Source organism: Bidens hawaiensis, unplaced genomic scaffold (assembly GCF_021521415.1).
Source record: "Bidens hawaiensis isolate Kalapana, Puna unplaced genomic scaffold, B.hawaiensis_p1.1 tig00000888_1, whole genome shotgun sequence".
NCBI classification, from domain to species: domain Eukaryota; kingdom Viridiplantae; phylum Streptophyta; class Magnoliopsida; order Asterales; family Asteraceae; genus Bidens; species Bidens hawaiensis.
Genome location: NW_027491051.1, coordinates 4,900,419 through 4,928,207, shown reverse-complemented (window position 1 = coordinate 4,928,207; position 27,789 = coordinate 4,900,419).

The window sequence follows — 27,789 nt, the reverse complement described above, 5'->3', positions numbered from 1 at the left end:
TACGTAGTTGAATCAGTTTTTGACTATGGCACAATCGAAATTTCAAATTCAAACGGCCAAAAGTTCAAGGTAAATGGACATCGATTAAAGCCATACATCGACGGTCCACTTAAAGATGTTTTGGAGGTATTAACCCTCCAAACTTTTTAAATAAGAAATTAAGGAAACAAGGTCTGGCCAAGACCTTCACAAAACTAGGCCTTGTAAATACTAAAAAAAAAATTTAAAAAAAATTTAAAAAAAAATACGGGGGCGTGCTTTCAAAAGCACGGTACCGTGCCTAGAAATGCGGACCGGCATCTTCGCTGCAAAAATCTCAGTCAGACTGGCTTGTAACAGAATTGCCAAAGCAAAAACACGGGGGCGTGCTTTCAAAAGCATGGTACCGTGCTCGGTTTCCTGGTTGGTTATAAAAGGCACCTTGTGTCATTGCATTATTTGCACAAACCAAAACCAAAACCCAAAAACCTCTGAAAATTCAGCATGCCAACTGAGATGAGTGAAGCAATCCCCGTTTCCCGACATTCGAGAAACGATGCTCGCCATGTTTCCAAAACCGAGCTTCTCTTGAAACTTCAAGAACTCGTGAAAGAACTCACCGAAACGAATCTCCTTGCTGAGATGCGTCTCGTGCAACTCACCGAATTAGTGGAAAACATGAAAATGGAACTCCGAGACATCAAAGAACAACTCCAGTTTCAAGTTCTCGGTTTCACGTATTTTCCATCACCAGGACCGTTTGGAGGAGGAGAGCCTTTCAGGGAACTCTAAGAAACTTTACTTTATGTTTTTATGTGTAAACAAGTGCATTAAGCACAATGTGTTAGGACTTCGGGCTTAACCCGAATATTTTCTTTTCTTAGGAAAACCAGGGCTTATCCCGTAATTTTTCTAGGACCTTTATTTAATGAAAAGTAATTTTTAGATGACCAAACTTCCAAATTATCATAATAAACGTCACTCTAAGAATTCCAGAACTTGCATCGTGTTGAAAATTTCAAAGAAATTTAACGTAACAAAAAAAACACGGCCCGTGCTTTCCTAAGCGTGAGGCCGTGGTTACCCCAGAATCTTCAGCATGATGCGCGCTGACTCCGTACAATTCTCTGACTCTATATAATGCATGCATAAACTCACTATTTCATTCACACCAAACACAACTTACCTAACAGGAAGGAAAAAGGGTTGAATGGAGGCCAGTGAAAAAAGGGAAACAACATGAAACCTCTTACCTTGAGGAGGAAGTCATGTGACTCCAATGCAACGTAAGAGATCAAGTTGAGAGCAACATGCAGACCGAGGCTCGAGTAGTCGAGTTAATTAACAAAGTCGACCTGCTTAGGTTCGAAAACTTCCATGTTGTGGATGGCCACCACAAAGATGTGACTTCCAAACTTAATTTTCTCAACCGAGAAATCGTTACGCTCAACAAAAAGCTTGACGAACTTTTGGAAGCCAAACGAGCACCACCACACATCCAGGACTTGTTCGGAAGTGGTGGCCGTTGAAGTTCTAACTTTGTTTCGTGTTGAAGTTGTTCCCGCTAGTACTATGTGTTAGGATCCGAGAGTTGTTGTTGTACTTTTCATTTCATCTATCTTTAATTATGTCTTTAGTTTTATGTTTTAATGAAATCTAGGATTTTTAATTACCATGTTAAGGTAACCAGAAAATAAAAACCAACTAAAACAAACCAGTTCGACAAATGAACAAAATTTAAAATAATATTGTCTGCACTAAGCAGCACGGTAACGTGCTTATAAAAGCACGGGGCCGTGTTTTTGGTCACAGAGCAGTTACGAGTTTTAACTTAATAAAATAACTTTATCCAACCACCAACCCTAATATTCACTGCGTTCTGAACCGAAAACCACCGACGATCCAACATTTCGCTAATTTCTTCATCATATCTTCAATTCAAAACCTAAGGTATGTTAATTTAACAATTGCATTGTTCAAATTCGTCATTTCAGGTTTAGTTTAACCCTAAAATTGCTCAAAACGACCAAATCGGGTCAAAACCCGAAGAGGGTATGGGTTATTTTGCTAGCATATGATGAATAGAATGTCGAATGTTTGATGGTTAGGGTTTAACTGAAAGGAACACTTCGGGTTTTGGGTATTAGCATAAATACCCGACACACCATTAAACCTAATTGATATAACCGGTTAGAAACGAGGGTTCGAGTCTGTGTAAGTTAGAAATCAATATTCGAAACACGAGCCGTGCCCAAAACAACACGATTCGTGGATAATCAAAAGTCAAACATCAAAGAAAACTGGACTAGAAGCAGCAGCACGGGGCCGTGCTTCTGAAAGCACGCCGCCGTGCTTTGCTCTCTGTTTCAGCAAATTGAAATTTTTCACGAATTTTGACTAATTTGGGTGTAAATTGCAGATGGCCGAGTATGGAGAAGTAGTTAATGCATGCCTAGTCTTCGGAAACCGCAAGGCGAGGGACCGACGCGCAAATACAAGATTAACTTATCTCAACAATAGGTATCTAGAATCCAACTTCTATGCCTGTGAAGACACTTTAAGACACGTCAACCAATGGAATCGTTAGGAGAACATTGTGAAAGGACCTTGGAGACGGGTTTTTAGTCAAACAGGGGAATCGGTGATGGAACTCACAAAGGAATTCTTAGCCTCGTTCAATATAAAAAAGAAGAAGTTTGACATGTTGGATGCAGAGGCAATCGAATTCCGATGTGGGGGTATTGGCATACAACTTCTGTCACTCAACTAGGAGTTGATTTGGGAATTTACACGACCGAGGAAAGCGATTCAGACATCTGGTTCGAGGCTAAAACAACATTTACAGAAGAGGCTTGGGAGCAGTTGAGTTATGGAACAACAGAGTATAGACCGAGCGTTTCAAAACGCACAGCACTGCGTGACCTGCTGATGAGGTTCATCCACCGTTTGCTCAGTCACACCGTCACAGCTCGAGGACAGAGTGAAGGGGTTGTCAACCTGAGGGATCTTTAGACATAATACTGCATGAAAAACGACCTACCATGCAATATCACTTTGCTATTTTGCAAACTCTTCACGACAAATTCAAGTGCCCGAGGAAATACCCCGATCTTTGGTGGACCGTGGATCCGCAACCTTTATGAGGCCTATGGTGCAGATACAGATGGAACTCGAAGCCCAGACCCGATAGCTCTCAACCTTGTTTACTGTGAAAGCATGAAAATGGTCCAGGAAATCAGCCCGAATGTGTGGAGGTTTTGTGATAAGAACAACCAGGTTTGGGATCCAGAAGACCCGGCAGAGATGATGATACAGGATGTGCATGAGAGACGACAATCACCACCCAGACAAAGCCACCGCCGAACTTACCGTCAGAGATGAGGCCCATCTTCATCAGGAGCCGGCCCCAGTTCGTCACACGACAGCCGATACTCTTTCGAGGGTATATATGGACTTATTGATCAATTCTCAGCTAACACTACCGCCTCATTTAACAGGATTACAAAGCAGATGGCTGCCTCAGATGCACAATGAGCAGCCGAATATGCAGAGACGAGGCGAGAGATTGATCGTTTGGGCTATCGCATGGACAGACAGTGGGGACCATTTGACCCGGACACGGGTAACTGATGACTGGCGGCACTGGTAGGTCGGGCACGGGCATGGGTTGGTAGTATTTTATGAACTTGTTATGTGTGTTTTAAACAATTTACTTTCTGTCGTACTTGTTTGTTTGTTTTTATGTTGGTTTGGATATTTTTATGGCCGTGGGTGCCAAAGACATTATGCTAGGTACTAATTTAGCCCGATAGGGCAAGGGATGGATGATTTCATACCCAATTTTCAGCAGTTTATGCTTGGTTGTTTGTGGATGTTTACAGTTTTAAATTATACAGGTACAAAAACAGAAAAAAGGACGAAAAACAGGGGACGCTATGTCGAAATTTCGTTAACCCGTTGGGAAGTAACTCTCCATTTTAACCCATAATACTCAATTAGAATTTTTATATCTTCATGAATCTTGTCACATTGAGGACAATGTGAGATTCAGGTGTTGGGAGGGAAATTACTTGACCAATTGTTTGTCCAACTAATTATAAAAATTCTCTAAAACAACAAATTTTTCAGCAAACAAAGATTATTCTAAACCTAAAAAGAAAACCAAGAAAATTTTTTACAAATAACCAATCATTAAGTGAAAAAAAGTAAAAAAGAAGTTTTGTAATATTGAGAATAAATTTATGCAAAATATGGCGTTAATACCCAATTCCTCCGTTACTGTGAGATAAACCTCATGCCATATAGATATTTTTTCGGAAGCTTTGAGAGAGTCATATGTTTCGTGTGATTTAGAACTTGTCGCAATTATTCATTTCAAGACCGCACGAAGAGTTGTATAAGGAAGAAGGTAATATTAAACAAACCCATCACCAAGTTACAAAACCCAAAAACCTTAAAACCCGACCAGTTTATCCATTTTCACTGGTAAAATACAACATTGGTCTTTTACCGGCAGACCCTAAAGAACTGGAAATGCATTCTTTCGATTTCAATTTCCTTTGCTGCATACACTTCACAAAACCTGGGTTGCCTCCAGAACTTACGGAGAGAATCTTTCTCTTTAGCAATGAGGTGAGGAAAAAGTGGCGCCAAGACGAACAAAGGCCACCATTCTGTGGAATTTCCAAAAAAACAATGAAGAAAAGAGCAAAAAGATATGAACGATGCTTAGGTTGCGGAAACTGGTCCCACGAAGGAAGATGTAGAAATAGTCAAACTCAGTCTCAGCATGAATATACCGAACTAATGAGGGTGGGGCTATTAGGCTCAAATCCGAACGATCCATTAGAGTTGGAAGTTATATTCAGAACAGGATTGAGGAAGAATTGATCCACATCCTTGATAAAACTGGTCTTGACGATCTAACCTTAAAAGAGTCATTAGGTGTAAAAAAAAATCTACGAAGAGGAGCTAACTATTGAAGACATCTCAAGACTCCCAACAATCAGTAGAAGTTATATTTACCATCCTCATTAACCCTTGAGCCGCCACAAAATACCAAAAACTTACTCACAAAAAACCAAAACCTTTTTTACCTTCTGATCTATGCAACCCTTTAAAAGGTGGAGATTTGAACTTGTTACAAGCTTATTTATTACAGGTCGCATTTTGACTAAAAGTGTTCATATACATACATCACAGGTATGATCAGATATAAAACCGAGTGTAAGTGAACATTGTGAGAACGTGACGTTTTGCATAAACGGAAGCTCATAAAAACAAAAGTTCCCTCTTATTTATCACTAAAAATTTTTGGTTATTTTTGTTTCATCTTCTTGGAGCTCACTTAAGGGATGGTTATAATCTAAGCTTGCTGTTTTTAGAGGATATTTATAAAAAGATTGTTTGAGGACAAGCAATGTTCAAGTGTGGGGATGTTTGATGTACATAGAAATATACATCTTTTCGGCATCAAATAATCTCTAAAAACTGCAATTTCTATATAATAACATAGCATAAAAGGCTACTTATCATAATATAACATAATTTCAGGTGAAACCAAGCCCCAAACGAAGAAACAAGCAAAAAGACGAAGAAAAACAGAAGAAAACACAAGAAAACAAAGAAACACGCCCCCATGCCGCTAACACAAGAAAAGACAAAATCTGGTAGCAAAAGCACAGGGCTGTGCTCATCAAGCATGGGGCCGTGGACGAGAACACAGAAAAGACAAAGAAGAATTGAGCACATGTCACTAAAAACCACGGGGCCGTGCCTACCAACCACGGGGCCGTTGCCACCTCACAGAAAAGACAAACAAATCTGGCACATGTCATAAAAATGCACGGGGGCGTGATCATCAAAGCACGGGGCCGTGCCTCATTATCCAGATTGCCTATAAATAGTGGCTCATGTTGCACTCATTTGGTGTGCTTTGAAAAGATTTCTATCCGATTCTCTCTTATAAAAACACACACTAACACTCACATTGAAGATCTAGTAAAGAGTTTGAAGGCTTGGAGGTCATTACCATCAACCATCATTACCATCATTAAGAAGGAAGATTCATCTACAATTGGTTAGATTATTCCAAGTTTAATCATGTATTTGTTATCATCATTCAGCTTAATGTTTATCATCATGCTCATTATGAGCTAAACTCCTTTTACCATCTAAAATCTACGAAGAAGCTTTGTTTTACTTGATAATTAATCAAGACATGTGATGTAGTATAGTAAAGTACATGGTTATATTACAATTATCTTTTGATGAGAAATGTTTCATCATCTTAAATCACTAATTCAAAGTTGGTGGTTGTCAATTCCATTGGCATTCGCTCATGATCGATTCATGTTCTTGAAAGATAGAAATACTTTGTTACATTATCGAAACATGGATCCTTATATTGTATTTAGAAATGATGAGATATAAGTTATGATGTATTTTTCTAAACCTTGGTAATCCAAAAATGGCTTTGCTTAGGATATCAAATTAGTTAAAGAAATCATATGTTAACGGAATGTGTAATTATAACCTACATAAATCAACCAAGGGGAGGTTGTGTGATGAACTACAACCACCCGAAGTTGTTAGAATTGGTATTTGAGAAATCGAAGTCAATTCTAATCTTTCTACTTTACGAAACTACTTGCCAACTTAAATTGACATCATTGAGATGGTATGACATTAGGAAAGGGTGGACTTTAAAATGCGCATGCTATCTCCTTAGTGCCAAAGATGATCACTTAAGGTTTAAGGAGCTATCTATCATATATTGTTATGGCAAGTTTATCACATGTCCAAACAATAATTATCAATGTTAAAATGGAGTGGATTCTTGATCTTAGATGGTAACCTTCGCATAATAGAACAACTCGTTTAGAATTTCTTGTCTTGGTCACCTATATATTATATATAAGTATTTACATTTTATAAAAAGTTTAAAAATTAACCCCAAAATGATTAAAACCTCCGATTAAAGTAAAACAACGATTTATTTCTAGAAACATTTGTGTCCACGGATCGATACTTGGTTCTTACCAATACTATTCTACATATACGATAGGTACACTTGCTTATTTTGTGTGTGTTTAGTCTTTGTAGAAATCACTTTTATAAATTTAAAACACGATCTTGTACAAAAGCAACTCATTCCATCCTATCATATTTTTATACCATACGCACGCACGCATCTATCACATACAAAGTAACAGGGAACTCACGTCCCTCTAAATCTATCTTACAATCCTTAACCATTTTCATTATTTTAACCGAGGTGTCACTAGCGGTTTCTACTATAAATGTTTCTGGCACTCGAAAACATTTCATTTTAGCAAATTTAATAAATGGTGTGGCTACGAAACTTTAATTAGCACCCGAATTAAACAATACTGAAGAAGAAATACCGTTTACTAGAAACGTACCAGTCACAACATCTTGGACCTGCTTGGCTTGCTCCTGGGTTAACATGTAGGCCCTGGTCTTTGGCCTAGCTTGATTAATATCCTTCTTTCCACTTCCTCCAGTCCCACCATCGGTGCATTCCCTAGCAAAATGACCCGTCACTCTTACCGCACTTGTAGCATGTGGGCTTTGTAGTACAATCTGGAGCATAATGCCCCACCTTTCCACACTTATAATAGGCATTAGACCCAAGCGTGCATTCTCCACCATGAGTCTTACCACACTTATAACAAACATCAGATCCTTTACTCCACTTGCACTCACCACCATGCATCTTTCCGTAGGTCTTACACGACCTCTTCTTCCAAACTCTCGGCTGCTTGTTCTTAGGGTTCCACAACTGAGTACCGGGTCGTTTGACAGGAGCGACCCATTTCTTATCTTTCTTTTCTTCCACCACCACATCGTCTACTTACAAATCATCATAAACCATCTCTGCGAGTTCGACAACACAGTCAAAAGTAGCCGGTTTATTTTCCCGGACTAGCGTGAAGACATTCTGTGGCAGTCCTCTCACATAGCACTTGATCCTCTTGGCCTCAGTGTTAACCATATCAGGCACCAACCTAGACATTCGGTTGAATTTGGTGGTATACTCGCGGTGTGTCATCTTTCCCGCCTTCAAGTTCGAAAACTTCATCTAAGCCCTTTCAACTTCGGCATCAGCACAGAATCTCTTCATTACCATCTCCTTCAGATCATACCATTTCAAGGCCTTAATCTCTTCCTGACTTTTCCTCTACTCAACCGACTCCCACCAGTACATTGCCTCATCACCAAATGATTGGGTAGCATAACCCACGGCTTGATCAGGACGACACTCGCTAATTCGAATAACCTTATCCATTGCGGTTATCCATTGGAGAGTAGTGATTGCGTCTCCTAAACCAGTCAGCTTTGGCGGGTCACAACCCTTGAAGGACTTGTAATTACACCCACCTCAGCCTCTCTTCCTGTCGCCAACCTTCACCAACTTCACCACACTCGAGTCACCCTTCTCTCTTTCATCAGTTTTCTTACCATGCTCTCCTGACCCTTCAGCAACTCTTCCATGGCTTCTAGCAGACCCTTAAGGACTCAAGTTCTTTACAGCCGCGGCTACAGCTTGAACAATGGCTGATTGGATTGCAGGGTCGAATTGATACCCTTCGTTGTTGCTCGGGTTTCATCCAGCTGCGCTTCCTTCCTCCCTTGTGTTATAACTGATTCTACAGAAGGTTTTCAGACCATACGTGGTCTGCCACGACGTCCAGTGCGACCTCCTGTTCCAACAATTTCCTAGCTCCAGCCATTTGTACTCTATTAGGAAACACAAACGTCATCACTCAAGGAACTATTTAGTACAAGGATAGTAAGGCTAACAGGTAATAAAAATGGCCAACTGTGATTAGCTAATCACGTTACTTTTTGTGTCATATACACTTCCCTTTATGAGTCTATTTGTGCTAAGTTCTACTTCTAACAGTTAGACAGTCAAACAGTTCAAATAATCACATACTCCTATCTCTAGCAATTAGGCTAACTTCCTTACATTACACATGGAATTAATCATGTACTTTACCTTTACTTAACTTTCTTGAGTGACACATGACTATCTTAAACTGGCATCTTCTTTCTTTTCTTACTTAAATCCCATTCTCTGTTCGAGTCTAAGCATGTAGGATGCTTAAATCTCTCAAACTTTGCTTTGAAACTAACTTGTAAGGCCCCGGTCCCGGTGCCCTAATTTGGTGTTGGATTTACACATAAACACAACTCTAAATATCAGAGTTAATTAAAACCTTGCGCGGAATATAAAACTTTCATAAAACATTACATAATAATTCATAACTTGTCTTAATCAAACATTCTTGTCTTTCAAATTAAACATCAAATCATAAAGCAACTTGAGCCTTCAGATGCCAACTTCTTTATTCACCTGCCATGTGCCCCGCTCAAGCTAGCTGCCTCATCCTACTCACCTGCGTGCATACAAAAAGTCTGCTACGCTAAGTGAGTTCTAGTTAATCATACATCATACAATACATACACTTACCTTCATTTATGCATCCGAATATACACATTAAGTACTTTACTTATTACTTTCATTTCATACATACGTTCATACTTTATTACTTCTATACTATATACTTACTGTCCTTTCTATCTCATATATTATTAGGGCCTGATCCCTTCCTTTTCTATCTCAGATACTATTAGGCTCTGATCCCTCTCCTTCTCTATCTCAGATATTATTAGGGCCTGATCCGTCTTTCCTTGTCTAACTAAGATATTATTAGGGTCTGATCCCTTACTTCTCCATCTCCGTGCATACTTTCTTTACATACCCATATCATATTGGTACCTTTATATATATATATATATATATATATATATATACTATCTTTAACATTCATACATACTCACATGTCATACATATACCATTCATACACATTCATAATTCATATGCTTACTTTCCTTGTCCATACGTGCAATATCCGAAGACCGTTCACGTACCGACAAGCTTTCGTTCACATTCAAGACATATATTATTTATCATATAAATCATACATGACATACACTTACCATTTAAGGTAAGTGTATTAACTATCACATCGAGTATGCATACAACCCCGAAAACATAACAAGGAACTGGGGCTAGAAACTCACCTGGATCACGTTACGTTCTCCGTTAATCGTTATCCCTCTCTTTAACTATGATCGGATAACGGTATATTAATTACATGTATCAATATCCGTCCTAATTATATTATTCATATTTCAGCCGAAATGGCTAAGTCTGGTCTATTCTAATGGTCTTGTTTTAGAATACAATTCACTTAGAATACAATTTTACTCTAAACATTAATGTATTCAAATACCTTGTATTGGAATACAGTATTTTCCTTTCTTTCTTTACTTTCTGTTCAATTAGAATACAATCTTGTATACAATTAAGTGGGTTCGAGCACCTGATGTAATCGAATATATATGTATGTGAGTTAAATATGTAATTGAATGTCCTTAATGTATTCGAGTCATATCGGGTATTCGAGTGAGCTTATTATATTCGGGTTATGCATTCTATTCGAGTTATGTATTGTATGCGAATTTCCCAGTGTACTCGAATTGTGTATTGTAATCGAATGAGTGTTGTAATCGAGCCCAGATTGTAATCGAGTTCCTTAATGTAATTTATTGGTTCATTGTAATCGATCCATACACATGTATTCGAATTTGCTCATGGTAATCGATTATATCATTGAATGCGAGTTGGTCTATTCGAATAAGGTATGCAATCGAATTGTCCTTTGTATTCGAATCAGTGTTTTGTATGCGAGTTTATAATGTATTCGAATGACCTTAATGCAATCGATCCATCTATTGTATGCGAAATACACTAATGCATTCAAGTTTCCCATTGTAATCGAATACAACAATGTGTTTGAGTTCGAATGAGCTGCATGATGTAATCGAATGGGCTGTAGCCGTTGTTCATTTTTATCACCATTATCATTTTATTTCATGAACTTAACATTCTATTATGGTTTGGTATCAACCCATAAATGTTACCCTAACCGTTTCCGGCCAAAACTTGACCCGTGCAACCATAAAGCTTGGACCTTTATGGCTAAAAATGTTCAAAAACTAGATCTAGGGCTTCTTTTATGAGTCGTTTATAACCATGAGTTCGCTAAGTCCATTTTAATCATTAAGTTTGTAACTTTATGGTTCGTATAGACCCGATCTACTCTTGGGTTAAGTTTTAAGGCAAACCGTTTATAAAACGTAACATTTAAAAGCAAAGAACTTACCTTTTATGTGTTCGTCAGGTCACAACTAGCTTGATATGAAATACTAATCTTGTATCTTGTTCGTTTCTCCAAGATTTGTAATAATTTAGGCTCAGTTTTGGGTCTTTGATCTTCTTCTTACACATGGCCGTATATAGGGAGTGTGTGGTTGTGTGTGTTTTGAGTGTGTTGAGAATAAGATAGGTAGAAATGAGGGTTTTTAGGGTTTTAGGGAGGTTTAAAGGAGTATTTATACTTTTTTAAGCCCATGGACCTAAGGCCCATCTCATCCCTTATTCCATCTTTTCCCACCCAAATCCATACTCTTTATTATATTTAATTTTAATTAAATATTAACACATATCAAACAACATAATCTCTTTATTTATTATTATCAAATTTAGGATGTTACAAGTCTTCCCTCCGTCAAGAGGTTTCGTCCCCGAAACATAATTACTACTAAAATAAATTAGGGTAAAACTTGCGCATCTCTTCCTCAACTTCCCTGGTAGCATCCGATCATTTGCGATGCTTCCATATCACTTTCATTAAGGGTATAACCTTGTGACGAAGTTGCTTTTCCTTGCGGTCAACTATCTCTATAGGTTGCTCAATGTAGTACACCCGTTCATCAACCTCAATGTCCACCAACGGCACATGAGACGTGTCATTAGCCAGACATTTTCTCAGATGAGAATCATGGAAGGTTGAATGAATCTCTTCTAACTCCTCGGGTAAATCTAGCTTGTAAGCCATTTCACCCACACAATCCATAATCTTAAGAGGTCCAATGTACCTTGGACTTAGCTTCCCTCTCTTCCTAAGACGAGTAATCCCTTTCTAAAGCGAGACCTTGAGCATCACATTGTCACCAATGTTAAACTCGATTGGTCGTCGCCGCTTATCAACATACGAATTATGTCTGTCTTCAGCAGTTTTCATTCTTGCCTTGATCTGATCAAACTTTGTAGAAGTTTCTTGCACAACCTCTAGACTTCCCATATTCTTCTGACCAATCTCTCCCCAACATATAGGGGTTCTACAATGTCTTCTATACTACATTTCAAACGGTGGCATACCAGTATTTGAATGGTAGCTGTTGTTATAAGAGAACTCTGCCAGATGCAGATGATCATCCCAACTTCCTCCAAAGTCTAAAACATAAGCACGTAGCATATCCTCAAGGGTTTGGATTGCCCTTCCAGACTGTCAATCTGTTTGAGGATGATACGCCGTACTAATGTTCAATCTCGTTCCCATAGCTTCATGAAACTTCTTCCAGAATCTCGAAGTAAACCGAGTATCTCTACCAGATAAGATCGATAACGGTACTCCATGCTTAGTTACAACCTCTTTGATGAACAAACTTGCTAACGATTCTGACGTGATAGCCTCTCGTAAAGGCAGAAAGTGAGCACTTTTGGTCAAACGGTCCACTATCACCCAAATGGTATCATGATGCTTAACTGTACGAGGTAGCTTAGTATCAAATCCATGGTGATGTGTTCCCATTTCCATTCAGGTATCTCCAAAGGTTGCATCTTTCCATAAGGCTTCTGATGTTCGGCTTTGACTTGTAAATAAGTTAAGCACTTACTGACATAATTTATCACATCATTCTTCATACCCGACCACTAATAGTCTCTCTTCAAGTCTTGGTACATCTTAGTGGATCCTGGATGAATCGAGTATCTCAACTTGTGAGCTTCGTCTAAGATTCGACCTCTGAGATTCCCATGGCGTGGAATTCACATACGGTCACCTAGTCTTGACACCATGAATGTTTTCCATCAACTCGTCTTGCTGACCGAAGATCATTTCCTTCTTTACCAGCCCTTCATCTACCAACATCTCTAACTGTACCTTGATGATTTCTTCAAAAAGACCTGAGTTCATAATCAACTGGTATGACTTCACTATTGCAATGACTTCCTCATTCTTACGGCTTAGCGCGTCGGCGACCACATTAGCTTTACCAGGATAGTACTTAATATCGCAATCATAATCCTTTATCTACTCTAGCCATCTTCTCTGTCTCATGTTCAAATCTTTCTACTCGAATAAGTACTTTAGACTTTTAAGATCTGTGTAAATACTACACTTGGTACCATACAAATAGTGTCTCCATATCTTGAGAGCATACAATACTGCTGCTAGCTCCAATTCATGCGTCGAATAAGTACTCTCGTGAACCTTCAACTGTCTAGACGCATAAGCTATCACTTTTCCTCGTTGCATCAACAAGGATATTAATCCTTGATTCTTGGGCAACACTTCGACGCCTCCTTGATTTTCTCGAACGTCTTGATTAACACCTTTCTTCGACACATTTATCGAGGTACCAAAAATCTTCATATCTTGATTGGCACGTACTTCGAGGAGAGTTGTCGGGTCCTCTCTTGGCGGTACGCACTTCGAGATAACGTCGTTGGAATATTGTTCGGTTTACGAGATATCGTTGGTTTAGGGCACGGAAAACTAGATATTGTCGTGGCATGATTTACAAGGTGATTTCTAGCGAGGGAGATATTTATAGAGAGAGAAAGTGTTATGAAATTTTGGTGTGAGAAATAAGAAACCCGGACTAGCTATTATAGACAAAAATCTGGAACCCTTTGACCGTCGCGTATCACGACGTAGGTATGCACAGTCATACTATGTCTGCCACGTGGCGAACACGGTGTCACGTGGCGAACGTGTTGCCATGTGGTGACACGTGGCAAGACATCGTGCCACCAGTTGACACGTGGCGACACGTGTCTCGTCTGTTAGATAGTGTCATCGCGATACGCGATGACATTGGCTCTAATGCCGTCGCGTATCTCATTCGGCCAAGAATTCAGAATTTTCTTTTTGGTCATCGGGGTTTGAAACTTAGCACTTTTGGTCCTTTATCTTTTGAACATGGTAATTTTTGATCCATTATTTTCACGCGTTACATCCTCCCCACCTTGGAATGAATCTTGTCCGCGAGATTCGCTTCTTAGAACAAGTGGGGGTATTTTTCTTCATTTCAGATTCAAGTTCCCAAGTGTATTTTGGGCCGCTTCGTGAGTCTCACTTTACTTTCACAATTTTTAATGTTCGTCTCTTTAATTTCTTTGTTTTTGAATCTTTGATTTGTATTGGTCGTTCTACAAATTTTAAATTTTCATTAATTTCGACATCTCTTAGAGGCATAGATAAAGATTTATCGGTTAAGCATTTACGCAGATTGGAGACGTTGAATATATCGTATATCCCATTCATATTCTCGGGTAGTCGCAAACGGTATGCAACAGTACCAATTCGTTCAATTACCTCGAAAGGTCCAACAAACCGAGGACTTAACTTTCCTTTCTTGCCGAAGCGAACAACACCTTTCCATGGCGAGACTTTCAATAAAACTTTATCACCTACGTTGAATTCTAACGGCTTAGTACGGACATCGGCGTAACTCTTTTGGCGGTCTCATATAGTATTAAGCCTTTCGCGGATTTGCAGAACCTTATCGGTGGTTTCTTGAACTATTTCGGGTCCAGACAATTGAATATCTCCGGTTTCAGACCAGCACACTGGCTTTGTACATTTTCGGCCATAAAACGCTTCGAACGGTGCGTCTTGAATACTTGTGTGATAGCTCTTATTATATGAACATTCCATTAGGGGAAGATGGTCATCTCAACTTCCACCTAAGCAATCACACAAGCGCTGAGCATATCTTCCAACGTTTGAATTGTCATTTCGCTTTGCCCATCGGTTTATGGATGATAGGCGGTGCTAGGGTTTAACTTTGTGCCTAACGCTTGTTGGAAGCTTTTCCAGAAGTGAGACGTAAAACGACTATCTCGATCAGAAATAACAGACAACGGTACTCCATGCAAAGCAACGATGTTGTTCACATAGATACGCGCTAAACTATCCATTGAGTAAGATTCATTGGTTTGTATGAAGTGAGCGGATTTTGTTAATCTATCAACGTTAACTGAAATGGCATTATGTTGACGAGTTGTTTTCGGGAGTTTCGTGATGAAGTCCATTGTCATTAATTCCCACTTCCAAACGGGGAGTTCGGGTTGCTGAAGCAATCCCGAAGGCTTTTGATGTTCAGCCTTGACTTTCAAACACGTTAAGCATCTTGCAACATGCAAAGCGATGTCCCTTTTCATTCCGTTCCACCAGTAGTTCGGCTTAAGATTTTAGTACATCTTGTCACTACCGGGGTGCATCATGTATTTGGACTTGTGAGCTTCGTTCATAATCTTTTCACGCAAGTCCCCAACAATTGGTACCCAAATCCGGTTTCCCATTCTAAGTATACCATCGTCGCCCTTGACTAGCGAGTCAATGGTGCCGCTACGTTTTTCGTCGGAGATCTTGTTTTCACTGATTTTTTTGACTTGAGCGGATTTGATTTGCTCGATCATATCTACTTGGAGTTCTAATCGTAGAGCTCGAACTCTTTTTGGCTTTTCATGTTCTTTACGACTTAGGGTGTCAGCTACAACGTTAGCCTTCCCTTCGTGATAAACGATCTCACAATCGTAGTCATTCAGAGATTCCATCCAGCGCCTTTGACGCATGTTGAGTTCTTTTTGCTCGAAAATGTGCTTTAGACTTCTGTGATCGGTAAACATGACAAATTTGACTCCATAGAGATAGTGCCTCCATATCTCTAAGGCAAAGATTATGGCGCCTAACTATAGATCGTGAGTTGTGTAGTTCTTTTCGTGTACCTTGAGTTGAGAGAGGCGCAGACGATTACTTTTTTTCGTTTCATTAGTACGCATCCTAAACCAAAATGAGACGCATCACTAAAGAGAATAAAATCCTCGGTACCTTATTGCAAGGCCAGTATAGGTGCTTCGGTGAGTTTTTGTTTGAGTATATTGAACGCCTCTTGTTGTTTGGTTCCCCATTCATACTTGATGTTTTTACGAGTCAAAGAAGTTAGGGGAACGACTATATGAGAGAAATTTCCGATGAACCTTCGATAATAGCCAGCCAAACCTAAGAATTTTCGTATCTTGGTTGGCGACTTTGGAATCTCCCACTTAGAGATAGCTTCAATCTTAGCGGGGTCCAATTGAATACCATTCACGTTTATGATGTGTCCAAGGAATTGTACTTCGTGAAGCCAAAAGTCGCATTTCGAGAACTTGTCGTACAATATCTCGGTTCTAAGTAATTCAAGTAAGGTTCGGAGGTGAGTTTCGTGATCATCCTTAGATTTAGAGTAAATAAGTATGTCGTCGATGAATACAATAACAAATTTATCCAAGTAAGGCTTACAAATTCGATTAATCATATCCACGAACGCGGCTGGGGCATTAGTAGGACCAAACATCATGACCGTGAAATCATAATGTCCATACCTTGTTCAGAAAGCGGTTTTTGGAATGTCTTCGGATTTGACTTTGAATTGATGATAACCATAACGTAGATCGATTTTTGAGAAATTTCTTGCGCCTTGAGGTTGGTCGAATAGATCTCGATTCGAGGGAGTGCATATCGGTTCTTTATGGTGACTTGGTTCAATGCTCGGTAGTTGATACACATTCTCACGGATCCATCCTTCTTCTTGAAAAATAGAATTGGCGCTCCCCACGGTGATGAACTTGGTCAGATGAAACCTTTCTCGAGTAGCTCGTCAAGTTGTTTCTTGAGTTCTTTCATTTCAGTTGGAGCTAGACGGTATGGAGCCCTGGCGATTGGTGCGGTTCCAGGCATAAGATCGATCCTAAATTCGACTTCTCTATCGGGAGGAATGCCAGGAAGTTCATCGGGAAAAATGTCAGAGAATTCGGAAACAATAGGTGCGTCTTTTATCTCCTTGGGTTTGGATTCTTCGGTGACGTAGGCCATGAATGCTAGGCATCCTTGATTTAAACATTTGTTAGCTCTAATAATGGAAATTATGCTAACTTGACCAGCGTCTTTGTCCCATTCAATTCGAATGGTTCGTTTATCAGGGGCTCGAAGTTCGACGGTTTTGCTATTGCAAATGATACGGGTATGATTGTTGGATAACCAATCCATACCAAGTACAACGTCAAAACCAGAAATAGTCATGGACAAAAATTGAATAGGTAGAACATAACCAACTAATAAGATTTTTCCGTTTTCTAGGGTTTCCGATATTTTAACGATTTCACCACTAACGGTTTCGACACTTAGAGTTTTATTTAGTTTCGGTAAAGGTTTGTTTAATAGACTACAAAAGCTATAATCTATAAAACATAAGTTAGCACCTGAATCTAACAAAACTCTAGCATACGTATGGTTAACTAAGAACGTACCGGTGATGGTTTCCGGCATGTCCGCCGCCTATTTGGTGTCGAGCATGAAGACTCTTGTGTTGCCTTTCTTTGTTTCGTTTCATTGGCCAATTCCAACCGCACCACCAGCAGAAGATTTGTTTTTGGGGCATTCAAAGATTAGATGTCCCTTCTCCTTGCAATTGTAGCAAGTCATCGTCTTCTTCCAGCAATCGGTCGTTGCGTGGCGGGGTCTGTGACATGAGTCGTAGACGGTTGTGGTAGAGGACGAGCGAAGTGGCACTTACCCTTGTGGTACTTCATACAAGTCTTTCATGGAGCGTAATTGGAACTGAATCCAGATTTGTGCTGATTTACGCCTTTACCCTTGAATCGGGCGCTTCCACCGGTCTTCTTGTAGTTGTGAGACAACACAACCTTCTTATCTTCTTCCTTGTTGCGGACAAGGCCGCTTATCTGATAACCAGCCAGTTCCATTGCAGAGTTGGCGGTTTGTGGAAGGTGAGACCTTACCATTGGATTTCCCGCAGAAGTCCCCATATGTATCGCGTGACTTTGCTGGACTCAGGGTTTACCAGCTAGGGCACGAGTCGTCAGTACTCGTGGAACTTTGTGTTATACTCACGGAGGTAGGTTCCTATGACCCTATGACTGAGGAATTTCGATTGGATTTGGTCGGTTCATGCATCGGGCATAATTTTGCCATCATCATTTCTTTAAACTACTCCCACATCAAATTGTACAACACTTGCCTTACCTTGCTCATAATCAGTGTATTCCACCATTCCAGAGCTTCACCTTTGAACATTTGGGTAGAATACTGGATCTTCTCTTGTTCAAAACACTTGCTTATTATCACAATCGACTCCATCTTTTCAAGCCATCTAACAGTCGCAATGACGCCCTTGTCGCTATAAAATTCATTGGGTCCAAAGTTCTTGAAGTCTTTGAATGAGCAACCTTCTATTTTCAATTTTCTAAATTTTTGTCTAACTCCGCCATCAATATTTGACTCGTGAACGCTTTCTTCGATATGAGACGGTTTAGCGCGGGATTTGACGGATTTTTGAGAAGGTTCAACGGATTGAGATTGTTTGGTTTGAGACCTAATGTAAGATTCGGCTCTCACAGCTTCTTTTATCATCTTTCAGATTTGATTCATTAATTTATCAGGGATTTGTTCTTGCTCTTGTTCTTTTTCTTTTTTCTTTATCTTTTCTACTTTCTGCTTCCTTTTGAGAAGCTTCAGCGTTGTTTTGAATTGACATTTTTCTAAAATTTAAGTAACATTCTTTTCTTAAATACGCATTTTATTCATTACACACACACATGTATATATATATATCATAAATGATATATATTATTACAAACACACACATATATATCTCGTTACTCGATATATATATCCTTATCCTTATTTTTAATACACGATATTACAAAACATTTTTTACAACGCATCACTATTTCCACCATCTCTTAGTCTATCATGAATTTCTTCATCATCTTGATCATTTTGTTACAGTTTCGAAGAAGCTTATCTCCTATCTTCTTCTTCTTGGCTCCATCAACAGCTACCTTCTTTCTCAGATTGTCTGTCTCGTGCAAGGCCCTATCAGGATGCTCTTCCTGAGATTGCGGGATATCGTTTGAATATCCATATCGAGGTGGCGGATCACGGTACCCCATCATAACGTTATGATAGTGGTTTTTAGGGTATGGTGATGATGTAATGTCAGACAGATAGTTGAAGAATGCCTCAGCAGCTTCATTTTGTTGGCGGATCTCGTTTGCTTGTTCTTCGACTGACGGAATCTTGCCTTGATATGATGGGAAACTTGGTGGAGATTCGTTCCATATGCTTTGAAGGTATTGGACATAGGGGTCTACAGATCCACACTTTGGATTCTTGTGGAAGAATGGTTGCACACATCCTTGACTTGGAGGGCAATCACAATCAGATAGTTCTTCCATTGGAGTTGTTTTTTCTTCAGGTTCTTCCTTGGGGTCTTCTTCCGCTTCCGGATCTTCCTCCTCATCGGGGTCTTTTTCTTCCATCAGTTTTGCAGTCTCATGCACGATCGGGTGTAGACGAAAACTTTGGTATGGCATCATAACTCTGATCTTCGGCTTTCGGGACGGTACTTCGTGAGAGTTAGGGTGAGAATCCACTGAGTTGAAAGTAAAAGTTCCAATATGCCATCTCCTTTGGTCGGAGTGACATTGCATCCAGTCAGACGATTCGGACTCGGGTTCCTCCTTGATTGGCTTGTTAGAGAGTAATGCATATAACAGATGAGGATTGGGAGGTTGATACACTGGGATTTTAGACGGATGGTACAACGGAACGTCTGACGGATGATACATCAGGATGTCAGATGGATGGTACATCGGTATACTTGATGGATGATAACTAAAGTGTCTTGGAGGATCGTTCCTTTGCATTGGTGGATCATCGGGTAAGTTGATCGGACATTGTTCAGTGCTGGAAAAGTATATCGGTTTGGTTCGGTCGATCGGGTGGTCTTGATTGAAGAAGGCTTCATAGTAATCCTCGCTCATATTGTCCTTTGGTAGAGGTTCGGGAATTCCAGATCTCTTTGCTTCGCGTACAAAACTATCCATCATCTTCATGAAAGACATCTATAGGTTGGGTGGTTTAGATTGAGGAGGGATAGAAAAGGTTACCAACCTATCTTATCCCTGTATAAAAAAAGTAAGTAATAAAATATTTTTCATATTCACTTGGATCGATGCTTAGGTATTATTAATTAATACCTAATTAGCTAAGATCGATGGCTCTGGTAACAAATATGTTGGTACCACATTTGTAAATAAATTAGAGTTACGTGTTTAAATCGGAAGTTATATTTATGTGGATTGTAATATTTACATTACAAAAGACGGGATTATAAAATACCAGTTTAATATTTATAAAATATTACTTGTTCATACAAACCACCATTTATATTTTAAAGTTTAACAAAATAATCCGAGCCATCGGATATCTAAGCACTTCGAGCTTTCCAAACCCTATTCTTGATTACCTGCAAAATTTTTTGAGAATACGTCAACAACACATGCTGGTGAATATGCTGACGCGAAAATATTTTCTTTTACTTGATTACCCCTTGAGACATAACTTAGGTCCGACCCATAGTGGCTTAGGAATAATCAAGCTTTTAAAACAAACACAATTATAAACTCGAGTCACACACAAGACACCCCAACAAACACCTCAGCGTTCTACATTACTTAGGTACCATACGTATACACATGGCCAGTCTCACACGGACGTAACTTAGGTCCGGCCCATCGTGGCGGAGGTCATGGCCAAGTGTGGTGTGGTGTGCCCATCATTTCTTTACACATGGCCAGTCTCACCTAACCGGGTCGGGTCTTTCCTTTTCTTTGCTATCTTGCACCTATTGATGAGTATAACTTTTTATTAGTCGGATCTTTAATCCGGCTTATGACCTTAAGTCATTTTTTATAATCTTTACCTCGATTATATTTTCTTTATGAACCCTTAGTACAAAACATCATTTCTTTACTTTAAACCTTTACTTTAAAAGTATCTTTTGTTTCTTTTCTTTATAAATTAAAACTCTTTTAATTTAACTTATTTATTTTTCTTTAAAAACCTTCGTTTCTTCTTCTTTAAGAAACGTATACTTTTCTTTTTACTTATTATCTAAAAATTATAATAATAAACTTAAATAATAATTATAACAAAGAATCACATATTATAATCACATTTTTTTATATTCTTTGTTACGTTTTCTTTTGTTATTTATCGAGGTATCGAGTATATCCTCGACTTAGGGTTTTAAGCCTTTATTATTTTATTATTATTTTATTCGGGCATTATGCCTACCTTGCTCGACTTATATTAACCCTAGATTCTTGGGCAGCACTTCGACGCCGCCTTGCTTTTCTCGAACGTCTTGATCATCACATTTCTTCAACACGTTTATCGAGGTACCAAAAATCTTCGTTTCTTGATTGGCACGTACTTCGAGGCGAGTCGTCGGGTCGTCTCTTGGCGGCACGGACTTTGAGATAACGTCGTTGGTATATTGTTTAGTTAAGAGATATCGTTGGTTTAGGGCACAGAAAAAGAGGTATTGTCGTGGCACAATTTACGAGGTGATTTCTAGTGAGAGTGATATTTATGGAGAGATAAAGTGTTATGAAATTTTGGTGTGAGAAATGAGAAACACGGACTTTCTATGTATAGACAAAAATCTGGGACCCATTGATACGCGATGGCCCTTTGATTTGCCCGTCGCGTATCACGATGTAGGTATGCACAGTCATACATAGGTCTGCCACGTGGCGGACGCGGTGACACGTGGCAAACGTGCTGCCACGTGGCGAGACATCGTGTCACCAGTTGACACGTGGCGACACGTGTCTCATCTGTTAGATAGTGTCATCGCGATACGCGATGACATTAGCTCTAAGGTCGTCGCGTATCACGATCGGCCAAGAATTCAGAATTTTCTTTTTGGTCCTCGGGGTTTGAAACTTGGCACATTTGGTCCTTTATCTTTTGAACTCGGTAATATTTTATCCATTTTTTTCACGATGTTACATATTTCATTAAAATCGACATATTAACTAGTTTTTCCGAACCTTGGTTAAAGTCATATATATATGTATATATAATAGATTATTAAAAGTTGATAAATGTTTTAATATTTAAAAAGTGTTTTAATAAAATATATATTTAAAATTTATCATGAATTCATATATAAAAATATAGTATAAGTTCAAGTACTTTAAAAGATTATATTTTATATAAATATTATTATTTATTATTTACAACATTATATATATATATTAAAAATCATTTTTCAGTTACCTCACACAAAGAACTATTCATCAAACTAAAGGTTCTCCTTTAAACACATCGACCGTTTTAAGATCTTTCAGTTAACTACCTCCTATTTTGTTCTCACTCTTACATCTCATTGCAGCTCCACCATCACTTATTCTCTCGGGTAAACCTCAGTAGCTATCATCGTCTTCCACGGTGTTTGTCTGTAGTATGTAGACGGCCGCAGACGGTTGCCACCAACACTTGCAACCTCCATTATCATAAAAGAGATCTTTATTAATAATAGTAATATAAAATGTAATATTTTATTATTTCAAAAATACCGATCGACCCCGAATCATTACTTATTTATATATATATATATATATATATATATATATATATATATATATATATATATATATATATAATTTGTTACAGCTATAATACTTATTAAGTAAAAGTATTTAAATATTAACACTAATATAATTTTAATAACCATTATAAAACAAACTTTAAGTAAAATATTTTAACACTCCAATACCCGTTCATGTCTCGATTCTCTTTTAGTTCACCTATTAACTCGGAGTATTTCTCTGACTATCACTCTTGCTAGGATTTGTTTTTGCTGATATTCGGCGATCGTGACTCATAGTATTTCTTTTCTTATTCCCACTCATCGATAAGGTGAGTAGATCATTCCTCTTTTTACTTATTTTTAACTGTTTTGGGGATATGTGCGTAACGTATTATATTTATCTATTATTTAGTATTCACACATGCAAACTGTTTAATCCTAGTGTGCATATCAATTATTTTCCTAACTTGCTATATGTTCATTTTCGTAGTTGTCCGCATTCGGAGAGGTCCATCATAATCATAGTAATAGTGTAGGTTCCCAGCCGGATCTACACGGAATATCTCGTTCTACGTAGGCGCGGAATCCCTACGTAAGACGATACGAGCGTAGAAGACGATACACGTTAACACGATCAAACACACGTTACAATAAACAAAGACACGTTGTATTGCAACTGGAAACAAGTGATTCTCTGATCACCGATTACACAAACTTTAAAACTCGTAAACTCTCGATCCTATCAATCTATTCTAAGCCGTAACCTAAACACTTATAAAGCACGACAACTTCGCCTAACATGTTTAGGCGAAGTTGTCACTAACTTCGCTTGGTTCACAAGTTCGCATATATCAGCGAACTTGTGAGCTAACTTCGCTTAAAAACAAAATACAAATCCAACTAACTCGATTACAGACACTAGACACTGAACTACTTACATCATGTACCAACAGACTCCCTCTTGGCAGTAGCTTCATATCTCTATCTTCAAGCACGTGTCTTGTAATCTTCAACAATCTTGTATCTTTCATCTTCAAGCATGAACGCCTTCTCGTACACAAACCGAAACAACTCTTTGATATTTCTTCGCTTCTTCTTTTCAAGCAGGAATATAAAATATTTTCTTCTCGTTCAGCACCTGCAGATCAGCTTGAGACAAGTTCACTAAGTGCATAGGATCATATACTCTCATCAGCTCTTGTTCATCTTCATCCTCCATTACTGCCTCAGCTGTTTCACAATCAACGTACCACCACTTCAGATTTTTGAGCACATCCTTGGGCATTTGTTTCATCGGCACTTCTTTTAAACACCGGATCGGCTTATGCTTCATGATCATCCAAGGCTTGCCATCTGCTCTCATCCCTCTATCTTTATCTTCAATAAGTTTTCCTTTCTGTGGTTTCAACAGCTCGAACTTTTTCTCATTTATACTTTCCTTCCAAACAATCTTTCCAATGACCCTAGCCATGTTATCATCACTCCTGTTTATCAACCCCAACCTGGCTAACTCCTTCACTTCACATTCAGGCAACGTATTCAACGATCTCAACAGCCTCTTGAAATACTGAACCCCATCATACCTTTTAATCACAAAGAGCCTCAACTGTTCATCATATAACCAGCATATAATCCCCTTTCTCGATTCAGCATAACCTCTAATGTTGTAACTCTTCTTGAACATAGTAGGGACCGCCGGTTTCTTAGTTTTTACGATCCACTGAGCATAGCCTTCTTTCCATCTTGGCTGCTCTTCCCATTCCGTCTCATCGCTTCCCATATCTTGACCTATATCTGACTTATCAACTTCCGGAATCTCGTGCTCAACGTTTTCCTCTACAATCTCTCCCTCTTCAATCTCACTATCAATAACAATCTCAGCACCAATCTTCTCTATCTCTTCAACCGGTAACACATCGTCATCACCTATAAATTCATCATCCATCTCCTCAACATCCACGACCACCACCTCATCACCCCCTGAACCGCCAGCTGCACTCGTTGACTCCCCCTGAGCTGTGGAAGTCCCAAGAGTTTGTTCAGTTCTTGGCAACTCTCCACCTGCACCTTTCGATGCATTGGGATCATCGTCTCGATCATTTCGCTTCTTAGTCCTCAGCTCATCGCCTTTACAGCTCGTCTCCCCCTGAGATGCCAAGAACTCCTTCAAAGCATCAATGATTTTTCCATGTTCGATCAGCAGGGACGACTGTATCTGATTCTCTGCAACGAGGCGCTGAATAGCATGGGTCTGGATAAGATTTACCCTTGATTGTTCTGCCACGACCCTTTCAAGCGCTGCTATTCTTTCCGAGTCAGATAAGGTTGCATCGAAATCAAACCTCAGATGTGATATATCTTGAGTGTACTGAGGAGGGATTTCCAATGTAACCGGGACCTCAGAAGTAGGTGTAAACGTAACCGCAGGTGGTAGCGTAACCGACAACCCTGCGGTAGCAACAACTGTCGACTCAATAAATCTTACGACGACCTCCGACGGAGTAAGAGTTGGAGGTGGCAAAGATACAATCTCCGGAGCCGATAGGTGGAATGTAGTGGGTGGGAGGCCAAAGGAAGATGAGGTAGCCACCACGGGAACATCCGTGGCGCTTGGCCTTGTAACAGGTAACGATGATGGAACTATAGTCATACCGGACAGTGCGGGTGGGGTGAAACGTACCACCCTTGAGCTCTCACCAGCTCCCGAACCTGCACCTGCCCGTTCCCTTCTTGATCTGCGAACCAACTGATGTACTTCTTCCTCATAATCTGACTCGCTGTCATCATCGGTTCTCTTCCTTTTCCCATGAATTCGTTCTTAAGTTACCAAAATTCGTCTCGCTTCCGCCACATCATCATCAGAATCAGAATCAGCCACCGTTGTAGCTGTCCTAGTCACATTCACACTCGAAACCCTTTCAACTGAGACTTGCACATTTTCCTCAGGGTCAACCCTCTCCATATCAAAGAATCCTTGACCGCCAAACGCAGCATCAAGGTCTACATTCTCCTCCGGTGACACAACACGATCTCTGAGTTGTTGCCCATTTAAATTTTGAGCTTAATTGAACCTAACCCGTATCACAGAAACAATGAAAACCATTTTAAGTTATTTACCTGCTTACAACCTGTTTCTTTATGTCATAATACAGCTGAACACGGATCTGAGTGACAGTCACGTAATAAGTATGATTCCTGTTCGGATCTTTTCTAAAACGTAGTAGTCCCTGTCGAGACTGAAATTTGATCCCGTGTACTTTATCGTTAAAATATTTTTCTACTTATGTAGTTGTTTGATTTTATACCTGGTTACTTGGTCTTGATCGTATCATTTAACGCTTTAAAGGTTGTTTTAAAACTTAATTGCAAATTGTTCAAATTATGGGGTTTGTTTTGTAAAATACTAATATCGGCGAAGTTGTGCATAACTTCGCCTGCATAGGCGAAGTTATCCATAACTTCGCCTGTAAAATTTTGACCCTATATAAAGAAGTTTTAAGGTCAAACTATTCATTATTTTCAAAAACCCAGCGAACTTATCTTCGTAACCCTAAGCGAAGATATCTTCCAGAAACCTAGGCGAACTTATCCTTCGATTATCATCTGTGTTTATTTTTCCTTCGTTCTAATCCGATTAAAGGTGTGTAGACTTGTAGTGTCGTAGAATCACTATCCTTGACGTTAATCATCGGTCGTTTCGACCCGATTCACGACCCCGTATTTCGAAACCTAACCACCCGATTTTCAAACTTACTTTCACGTGGTAGTAATGATACTAATCGTCTAGATCGTCTTAAAAACGTGTTTTACGAGATCCGCGATCTCCAAATTGACCCAATTCACCTCGTTCAAAAAAAACCTATCTGTTGCCGATTCATATTCGGCGAAGTTACAGTTTAGGCGAAGTTATCCGTAACATCGCCTGAGGTTTAACTTCGCCTTATAACTAATTATGTAACAGTATTTGAGGCGATGTTGTGGTTATGCGAAGTTAACATTAACTTCGTCTGGCCCTTTTAATTTTAATTAACTGTTAACAGGCGAAGTTCAAGTTGAGGCGAAGTTGTTCCCAACTTCGCCCCACCTCTAACTTCGCCTATACAGAATAAATCATAACTTCGCTCATGGTAACAGGCGAACTTGTGATTTGCCTTGACGTTTATTTAACTTAGTCTGTTTGTTGCAGAAATGGCTGCTGTAGCTGGAGCAGGAGGCGCAGGTGGTGATGAAAGAGGAGACAACCAAAGACAGTTTTTCCCGGGTCATAACATGTACATAACATTAGACCCGGACGCGAGTGGTGTTGATGATTTCCGCGAGATCATCACGTTCTTACTACGCTCGCGTATATTCCACGCGATTACCACAACACTGCCGATATCCTTGCCAAACATTGAGGATTTTTGGCAAACCGTGGAATATGACTATCGCGTCGAGCCCCCGGTGATGCGAGCAACGGTCAACAATCAGATTGTTCAGTTCTCATCTGAACAAATCCGGGCGGCTTTGCGGTTCGGAGATGAAACAAGAGATGATCCGACAGATTTTGTGGCTCCTTTCCGAGATGGAGCGTTTCTGAGAATGGGATACTCTGGTCCCTTGCGAGATACTCAGAGACGGAAGGGGTTTTTGCTAGACCAGTGGGGCTTTCTCATGCATGTGATGATAGTGTGCATGTCAGGGAGAAAGGCGGGCACTGATGGGATGGGCGCGACCATGCAGTCGGCGATGACTGCTCTGACTTACAATAAGCGTTACAGCTTTAGTCAGATGGTCTTCTACGAGATAGATCGTCAGAGAAGAACGGTGGCGCGTGAGAGATTCTTTATGTATCCAAGATTCATTCAGATGATCTTGAATCACGTTGCTCCAACATTACCTCAGCGCCGCCCAATCAGATATGTAGAAAGTGTGAGTAAACGAATCTTCGCCCAATGCAGATCTTCCAGTGCGAGGAGTAAACCTGAGCTCCGTCCTCGACATACTCCACTATTTGGGTACTTGATCAACCCGGAGTATGTGCCTGCTCGTGGGGACGAGTTTCGGGACCCGGCACCACAACAGGCTGGAGCACCTCAAGCTATACCTGTTGCTCCTGTTGTGTCACCGGAGGAGAATGTAGACCTTGATGCTGCGTTT